Source organism: Chrysochloris asiatica, unplaced genomic scaffold (genome assembly GCF_000296735.1).
Source record: "Chrysochloris asiatica unplaced genomic scaffold, ChrAsi1.0 scaffold00021, whole genome shotgun sequence".
In the NCBI taxonomy this organism is placed as follows: Eukaryota; Metazoa; Chordata; class Mammalia; order Afrosoricida; family Chrysochloridae; genus Chrysochloris; species Chrysochloris asiatica.
This window is the reverse complement of record NW_006408539.1, coordinates 12,932,914-12,941,346: the sequence shown is the minus strand read 5'-3', so window position 1 is coordinate 12,941,346 and position 8,433 is coordinate 12,932,914. Positions and strand designations below refer to the sequence as shown.

At 40.3% G+C, this 8,433-nt stretch overlaps 1 pseudogene; it reads left to right on the top strand.

Annotated features, from left to right (window-relative positions):
- Positions 1-7,347: 7,347 nt before the first annotated feature.
- LOC102830665 overlaps positions 7,348-8,433 on the top strand; it is a 2,860-nt pseudogene continuing 1,774 nt past the window's right edge.

Here is an 8,433-nt window from a genome sequence, read left to right as displayed (position 1 = left end):
CTCTAAGGAGCACTCTGGCTGAACTTTTTCCAAACAGATCTATTGGTTCTTTTGGCAGCCCATGGCACCTTCAATATTCTTTTGCAAAACCGTAACTCAAAAGCATCAATTCTTCCACAGTCTTCCTTATTCACTGTCCAGCTTTTGCATACATATGAGGTTGTTGAAAACACCATGGCCTGGGTCAGGTGCACCTTAGTCCTCAAGCTGACATCTTTGCTCTTCAACACTTTAAAAAGGTCTTGTGCAGCAGATTTGCTTAATGCAATATGTCGTTTGATTTCTTGACTGCTGCTTCCACGAGTGTTGATAGTTGATCCAAGAAGAATGAAGTCCTTGACAACTTCAATCTTTTCTCCATTGATAAGAATGTTGTTTATTGGTCCAGTGGTGAGGATTTTTGATTTCTTGACATTGAGATGTAATCCATAAGGAAAGCTGTGCTCTTTGATCTTCATCAGCATATGTTTTAAGTCCTCTTCACTTTCAACAAGCAAGGTTGTATCATCTGCATATCGCAGGTTGTTAATGAGTCTTTCTCCAATCCTGATGCCACATTTTACTTCATATAACCCAGTTTCTCAGATTATTTGCTCACCATACAGGTTGAATAAGTATGGTGAAAGAATACAACCTTGTCGCAAACCTTTCTTAATTTTAAACCATTCAGTGTTCCCATGTTCTGTTCAAACAACTGCCTTTTGTCCATGTACAGATTCCTCATGAGCACAATTAAGTGTTCTGGAATATTCATACTTCACAATGTTGTCCATAGCTTGTCATGATCCACACAATCAAAAGCCTTTGCATAGTCAATAAAGCACAGGTAAAACCTCTTTCTGATATTCTCTGCTTTCAGCCAAGATCCATCAGACATCAGTAATGATAACTCTCATTCCATGGCCTCTTCTGAATCCGGCTCGAACCTCTGGAAGTTCCCTGTCAATGTATGCTTGCAGCTATTTCTGTATTACCTTTAGTAAAAGTTTATTCGCATGTGATATCAAAGATTGTCCGATGATTTCCGCATTCTTTTGGATCACCTCTCTTTGGAATGGGCACAAATACAGATCTTTTCAATCAGTCGGCCAGATAACTGTCTTCCAAATTTCTTGGCAGACATGAGTGAGTGCTGCTTCACTTTCTTGAAAGATTTCAATTTTTATTCCATCAATTCCCAGTGCCTTGTTCTTTGCCAATTATTTCAGTGCACCTTGAACTTCCTTCCTTCAGTATCATTGACTCTTGATCATATGCTACCTCTTGAAATGGTTGAACATCAACCATTTCCTTTTAGTACAGTGACTCTGTATTCTTTCCATCTTCTCTTGATGATTTCTGCATCATTCAATAATTTGCCCCAATAATCTTTCAATAAGGAAAGTCGAGGCTTGGCAACTTCTAATTTTCTCAGATTCCTACTTCATACATTCCACGTTCTGATTTTCAATGGATGTTTACAGCTGTTACTCTTCATTTTGAGTTGTGCCCCATCAGCAAATGAAGGTCCCACGGGCTTTACTCCATTCGCATCATCATGGTCAACTCTACTTTGATGAGGCAGCTCTTCCCCAGTCCCATTTTGAGTGTCTTCCAACCTGAGGGGCTCATTTTCTGGCACGATATCTGACAGTGTTTCTCCACTATTCATAAGGTTTTCAGTGACTAAATATTTAGAAGTAGTTCATTACTCCTTCCTAAGTCTGTCTTCGTCTGGAAGCTCATCTGAAACCTGTCTGTCCACCATGGGTGACCCTGCTGGTATTTAAAATACCGGTGGCATATTCCAGAATCACAGCAACTCACAAGCCACCACAGTACGACAAACTGATAGACAAGTGGTGGTCTGATAGTGCAGTGGTTATGAATTGGGCTGCTAATCTCAAGGTCAGCGGTTTGAAACTATCAGCTATTCCATGAGAAAAAGAGGAGGCCTTCTGCTCTAATAAAGATTTACAGCCTTGGAAACCCTGTACAGGATTGCTATGAGTTGGAACTGACACCATGACACATAACCATCACCACTACTTTGGCCAAGGAGTCCTGATGTGGTGCTATTGGATAATCACTGGACTGTTGACTGCAAGTTTGGAGGTTCAAACCCACCAGTCACTACCCAGAAACCCTATACAGGACCACTATGAGTTGGAACCAACTTGCTGTCACTTACCAACAACAACTGTTGGCAAAAATGTAATGTGACAGCTCTAACGCCTACTTTTCTCTGGTTTGACAGTCCTTGAAATCTCAAAATCTGGGAAACAGTTATACCCTTCTCTATAACATCCAGCACAAAATCTTAGAGTAGCTAAAGGCTTACTCATGATTTTTCAAGGTATTTGTTCTTTTCATAGTAGTTCTCATTATTAGAAAATTGCCAGTTTTATAGATCCAAACTCTCCATGTACCTATTTTACACTCTCTTTCAGCCCATCCTTTTTGTGAGAACAGCTCTTCAAACACACAAAGGAAACCAGCAGTGTCTCCAGCCATCCTTTCTACCCATCTTCTCTCTCTGCACATGGCTTCCACTCAGTGCTCCCAGCTAACCATCACTCCCTGACCTCCAGTCATCCTGTCTAACGTGTGCACCAGTCTGATGCATCAATTTCCAGCTTACAAACACTCATTTAATTGACAAAGAACAAAGTTAAACTTCCGGATGTGACATTAGATTCTCCACCATCTGCCCCTACCAAGCTTTCTCTCCCTCTGGGTCCCAGCCTGCACCATACACACCCATGCAGGTCCTTCTCCCCATTCATATACTTTCTCATCCTGGTCTTTTCTCATCTAAATGCTGATCTCTATGGCTCTAAATCTGACTACTCTTCAAAGATTTCTTCAAATCTACTACAAAACCTCCTCAAATCCATGGAATGGTATTCACTTCTCCAGCCCCGGATTCCTATAGAACATACTCAGTCCAGGAGTTCCAACACCTCCGATTGCCTGTGTTTTTGCTGGTCCCTGTATGAGGCTGTAAGATCTGGGGGAGCACAGACATCCTGGCTTACTTTTGAACCCCTATAGGAGAATGCCTTGGACCACAAGGTCTGTTTGGACCACAAGGTTGGCCATTCAAACCCACTAGCTGCTCCTTGGCAACCCTTGACAGCATCGCTAGGAGTAGGAACAGACTTGACGGGGCTTAACAACAAGAAACAGTGTCTACCACAAGGAGCCCGGTGCCTCCATATAGTAAGTATTCAACTGTGAACCACAATGTCTGTGGTTTGAGCCCACCAGTCACTCCAGGGGAAAAGATGAGGTATCTTCTCCCACAAAATTTTTAAAAGCCTTAGAAACCCTATACAGGATTGCTATGAATCAAAACCAATTCAAAGGACTCTAACAATAACCTAGCATCTACCACAGTGTTCCTGAAAATGTTATTGCATGAATTAAGTGTTTCCTTAAATGAACACCACCTATCCAATGGCCTTCAGACCCTCCCTAGTTTTGCCCTTCCTACAACAGAGGCCTCTCTTGATCTAGACTTGAACTGACCAATACAATAGACACTAGCCACCTGTGGCTATTGCATTTTAAACTTATATCACTGAAAATTAAATAAAACTAAAGCTTCCATTCCTCAACCACACTAGCCACATTTCTGGTGCTCAAGAGACATGTGGTTGTTAACTGCAACATTGGATAGTGCAGAAATGGGTCATTTCCATCACAGTCGACAGTTCTGTCAGACAGGCCCCCTTGTGTGTGACTAACCACATTGCACTGTTGGCCAATACCATGAAGCTTTTAAGCTAAGCCTCTTTTATACTAAACTTAGACAGGTACTTTTGAATAGCTAAAGGCATTCAGAAGTAAACCTTGCTGCATTTCATCTTGTCTTATCCCATCTGTCTAGTTTGTCAAGTTCTTTAGTTCTGTCACGTTTTAGCACTGACTTCTAACCAAAAAGCTGTTGGTTCCTGTGGTCCACTAGTCCATTGGTATGCTTCCAAGTGTCTTCAAGTAAAAAGTTAGTCTTAAAATAGATAGGAAAATCATTTTCACATTATTATCAAAGAACAATAGAATTAATATTTTTGTTGAGATAATGTTTCATTCTAACTACCTAGTCACAGTTTTATTTCCATTTTAAAGGGAAGACATTTACATAAGATAAAACGAAAGAAAATGCACAGAAGACTAGACAGTTCCCTGAAAGTATCTTCAGGATTATATTGTAAAGGTAGAAGAAATGAATGACAATTCTACAAAGAGCCTATTTTGATAACAGTTGAGTACTATGTATATTTTCATTGCATATGACAAGACTTGGGTATTTCTGCATAAATTTAGGACTAACACGCCAGAAGTTGAAAGTCGGAGAACTCTTGAGCTCCCATCCATCAGTGTGTAGAAAATAAAACTCTCTGAGGAGCAGGGCAATCTTACTTTCCCTCAGGTCATACCTGGTGTCAAAGAGTTGTTTCTGGAATGAAAGAAGAAATGAGCTTGGACTAGATTACAAGGATCCTCACCAAAGCTAGCTAGAGGAGGAGTCAAAACTTGAGCTTCTCCTCGTTTCAGCTAAATTCTATACTTTCATCCCTTTCCTTCACTCTTATCTTAGAACTTTTATCTGCTATTCAACTGCATTCAATTACATTATTCCTGAAACCTGTTTTGCCCTTATCCTGTCTCTGTACATAATCACTAATCAACTCCCATCATCTTTAAACATCTTCTAACTGAAAGGAGATACCCAAGCATCCCTGTGTTAGTGACAAGGTCCTTGAAGTACCTGTACAAAAGGTGGCCTCTAAGCCTTATATTCCTGCACACCTAGGAGCTTGTTAACCAGCCTGCCTAATATACTAAGACAATGCTTTATTTTTTAAAAGATCCTAATTGGACCTGCAAAACCAGAATACTTGCAGTAAAATAAATGTAAAGAGCATCATACAAACGGTATCTACAGTAGCTGTATATGTAGCCATCCAAGCTGAAAAGACATGGTAAGCCAAATAGGACACATTTGGCAGAGGACATTATTACATATGTATTTGAATGTGCTGCAAATATATTCAGTCATATTGTGAAAAACACAGGGAGCAAATTTCTAAAAGCTTCATAACCATAAGCAATCTCTGTGATAAAATGAGCTATTGGACTTGGGAACATGGGACCAGAGTCTCAGGGGATATGCAGGTTCATTGCCATAGCATAGTTCACAAAGACAATGGGTTAGATTCTACTTTGACAAAGAGCAACTGGGGTCTTCAGAGCTTGCAAGCAGTCATCTAAGTAAAACTATTGGTCATTCCTCATCTGGAGCAAAGAAGAATGAAGAAAATAAAAAACTCAAGGAAATAATTAATCCAAAGAGCTAATGGATCATGTGAACCATAGCCTCAACTAGTCTGTGACCAGAAGAAGTAGATAGTGCCTGGCTGCTTCTACTGACCAGTCTGGTTGTGGTCACAGTAGAAGGTTCTAGAAAGAGTGGGAGGAAAATGTAGAATAAAATTCAAAATTACAAAATAGACCAGACCTACTGGTCTGATAGAAGCTGGTAGAACCCCTGAGACTATGGTTCTTAGCTACCCTTCAAGCCTGGAACTAAACTCACTGTGGGACCAACTTTCTGCCAAACAATAGACAGAAAGATAAAGTGAGTAGCAGCATCCAGGGAAGAAGGTGTTTCTCAGTAGAATCAGCCACACAAGAACAAAATGGCAATGTTTGACCAAAATAACTCTCAGATGGCAGGAAAGAGGGACAAATGAAAATGGGGAACCCAGGAAGGAAGGGGAAGAGTATTGTTGCTTAAAGAGATTACAACTAATATCACAAAACAAAATGTGAATAAACTGGTACATAGAAAACGAATTTTCCTTGTCATCTTTCACCCAAACTACAAATTAAAGAAAAAAAAAACAAACAAACAAAAAAAAAACACCTCAGCATCTCTTGATGCTGCCAACTGGTCTGTTTCAATCTTGCCTCACTGTTGTCTAATTTACACACAGCAGACAGAATTCTCTCCAACAATAAACTAGATTATATCACTCCTCTGCGTAATGTGTTCACAAAGCTTCTGGTTGCAATTAGAATAAAATCCAAAATGTTTACTGTGACTACAAAACTCTACATGATCTGACCCTTGACCATTTATGGTTTTGGCTATATGAATCAGAAACCCAGCTACAATAAACAAGCAAGAGCAGGTCTATTTTTTCTCCTATCTACATGAGAATTTTAGAGGTTGGCAGTGTGGGGCTGGTACAGCTGCAGAGCAAGGTCATTAAGGAATCAAATTCTTTCTGGCCGCCTGCACTGCCATCCTTAGCATGTGGCTTTTATCCACATGGCTGCAAAATGGCTACTGTAACCCCAGGAACTATGTCTATAGTCCAGGCAGGAAGGAAAAGAAAGAACAAAGGACTGAGTGCCAGCTCAGCCTGCTCTCTGCAATCAGGAAAGCAGTCTTTTCCCAGAATTCCATTCTAGAAGTGTACCTCTCAAGAACCCTGATGCAGTTGATTTAAGTGCTTGACAGCTAATCAAAGGACCTGTGGGTTCAAACCACACTACTAGGGCTCCTGTATTTGAAGTTGCTGTTGTTGTTGTGTGCCGTGGAGTCGGTTCCGACTCATAGAGACCCTGTACAGGGTTTCCAAGGCTGTAAAGCTTTACGGGAGCAGAAAGCCTCATCTTTCTCCTGTGGAACAGCTGGTAGTTTCGAACGGCTGACCTTGAGGTTCACAGCCCGATTCGTAACCACTACACTACCATTTGAAGTAGATAGTTCTTAATTCAGAGAAAACAACTCAAGTAGGTTCTTCAGTTGAACATATGTAAAGTATGAATTCCAATCCAGTAGGCTAATCTCAGGAGTCCTGGTTTGGTGCTGTAGGATAGGTGCAGGACCGCAAGGTCGGTTTGAACCACAAGGTTGGCAGTTCAAATTGCCCACTGCTCCTTGGAAACTCTATACTGGGCTACTATGACTTGGAATGGACTTGACTGCACTTAACAACAATGAGTCTAACCTCAAAATGCTCGGGTGGAACAGTGGATTAAGCTTTGGGCTGCTAATCACACGGTCTGTGGTTGAAATCTACCAACAGTTAGCCCACTGGAGGAAGGAGAAGATATGGCAGCCTGCTTCCATAAACATTTTAGTCTCAGAAACCAGTGGAGTAGTTCTGTGTGTTCTCGGATCACTATGAGTCATAATCGACTTGCTGACAAGGGGTTTGATTTATCTTTTGGTAGGAAGCAACTGTGAAGTCCTCCTTAACTGAAAATTAATTGGTTTAGACTGAGCATGTATCACTTCACTCATGTAATTATTCTTCTCATTACACTCTGCACTCTGTATTGGTGGAAGCCATGAAGGCCTACCTACTTCACCATATGTGCCTCATTCCACCCATTTCAGACCAGCATAGAGTAGGCACTCACATACTGCAGATGCATAAATGTGTGGATAAAGCAGAAACCATTGAAGGTATGAACATAAGTAACCCATCTAGTAGTAACATCCGACTAGTAACATAGTTATCATGAGTGATTTGCATATATGCTAAAATGCAGAAGCTTTGTTGTTATTCTTAAGTGCCATCAAGTTGGTTCTGGCTCATAGCCACCTTGGATAGGGTTTCCAGCCTTACCTGATGGTGCCACACCAGAACTCCTTATGTCAAATGCTTACTTTATGGCGCCACACCAGAACTCCATGAAATGTTTAATACGGCATTTATCTGGAAGACAAAAGTTTACAATGCATCTCTCTCACACAGTTTCTCTATTATCTTCAATTCATGCATAATGATTCATATTTTTCTCATACAGTGGCATCTATTAAGTGTCACATCAGATGTAATTGCCTCACAGTAAGTCTTTTATTCCTTTTTGTTGATTCAGACACTGTTTATGTGCTGAGTGTAAAGCAAAATGGCGCTTTCCAATTAAGTTGCTTACATGAACATTTTTTCCGTATCAGCAATAGATGACTTCAAAGGAATGTGTTTCCGTACAAATAAATCTTTTCTATTACCATCGTACTGTGATCTCTTTGAGTATCTTTCACCAGAAGATGTTTTTATGATAACCTGACTTACTTTCTTAAAAGAAAAACAACAACAAAAAGAGAAAAAAAAAAAAACTTTAAGTATCAGATGTTGAAATGAGCCATCTTCTTCTGTAAGCTTCTTAGCATCCTATTATATATAGTAGGATGAGGATCAGATCTCAGCTTGATCAGTTCATAGCCTCACACAAGTCACTTGGCCATGAAGCCTCAGTTTCCTCATCTATAAATTGCAGTTTAAAAGGCACCTTTCTTAAAAAATTATTTTAGGATTAAATCTCAGGATAAATACAAGTATGAGCACAGCCCTGGCATCTTTCATGTGCTCAGTGAACATCAGCTGTTCTTGATAATAAATACCTCTTTCTACGTCTTATCCGCCACTT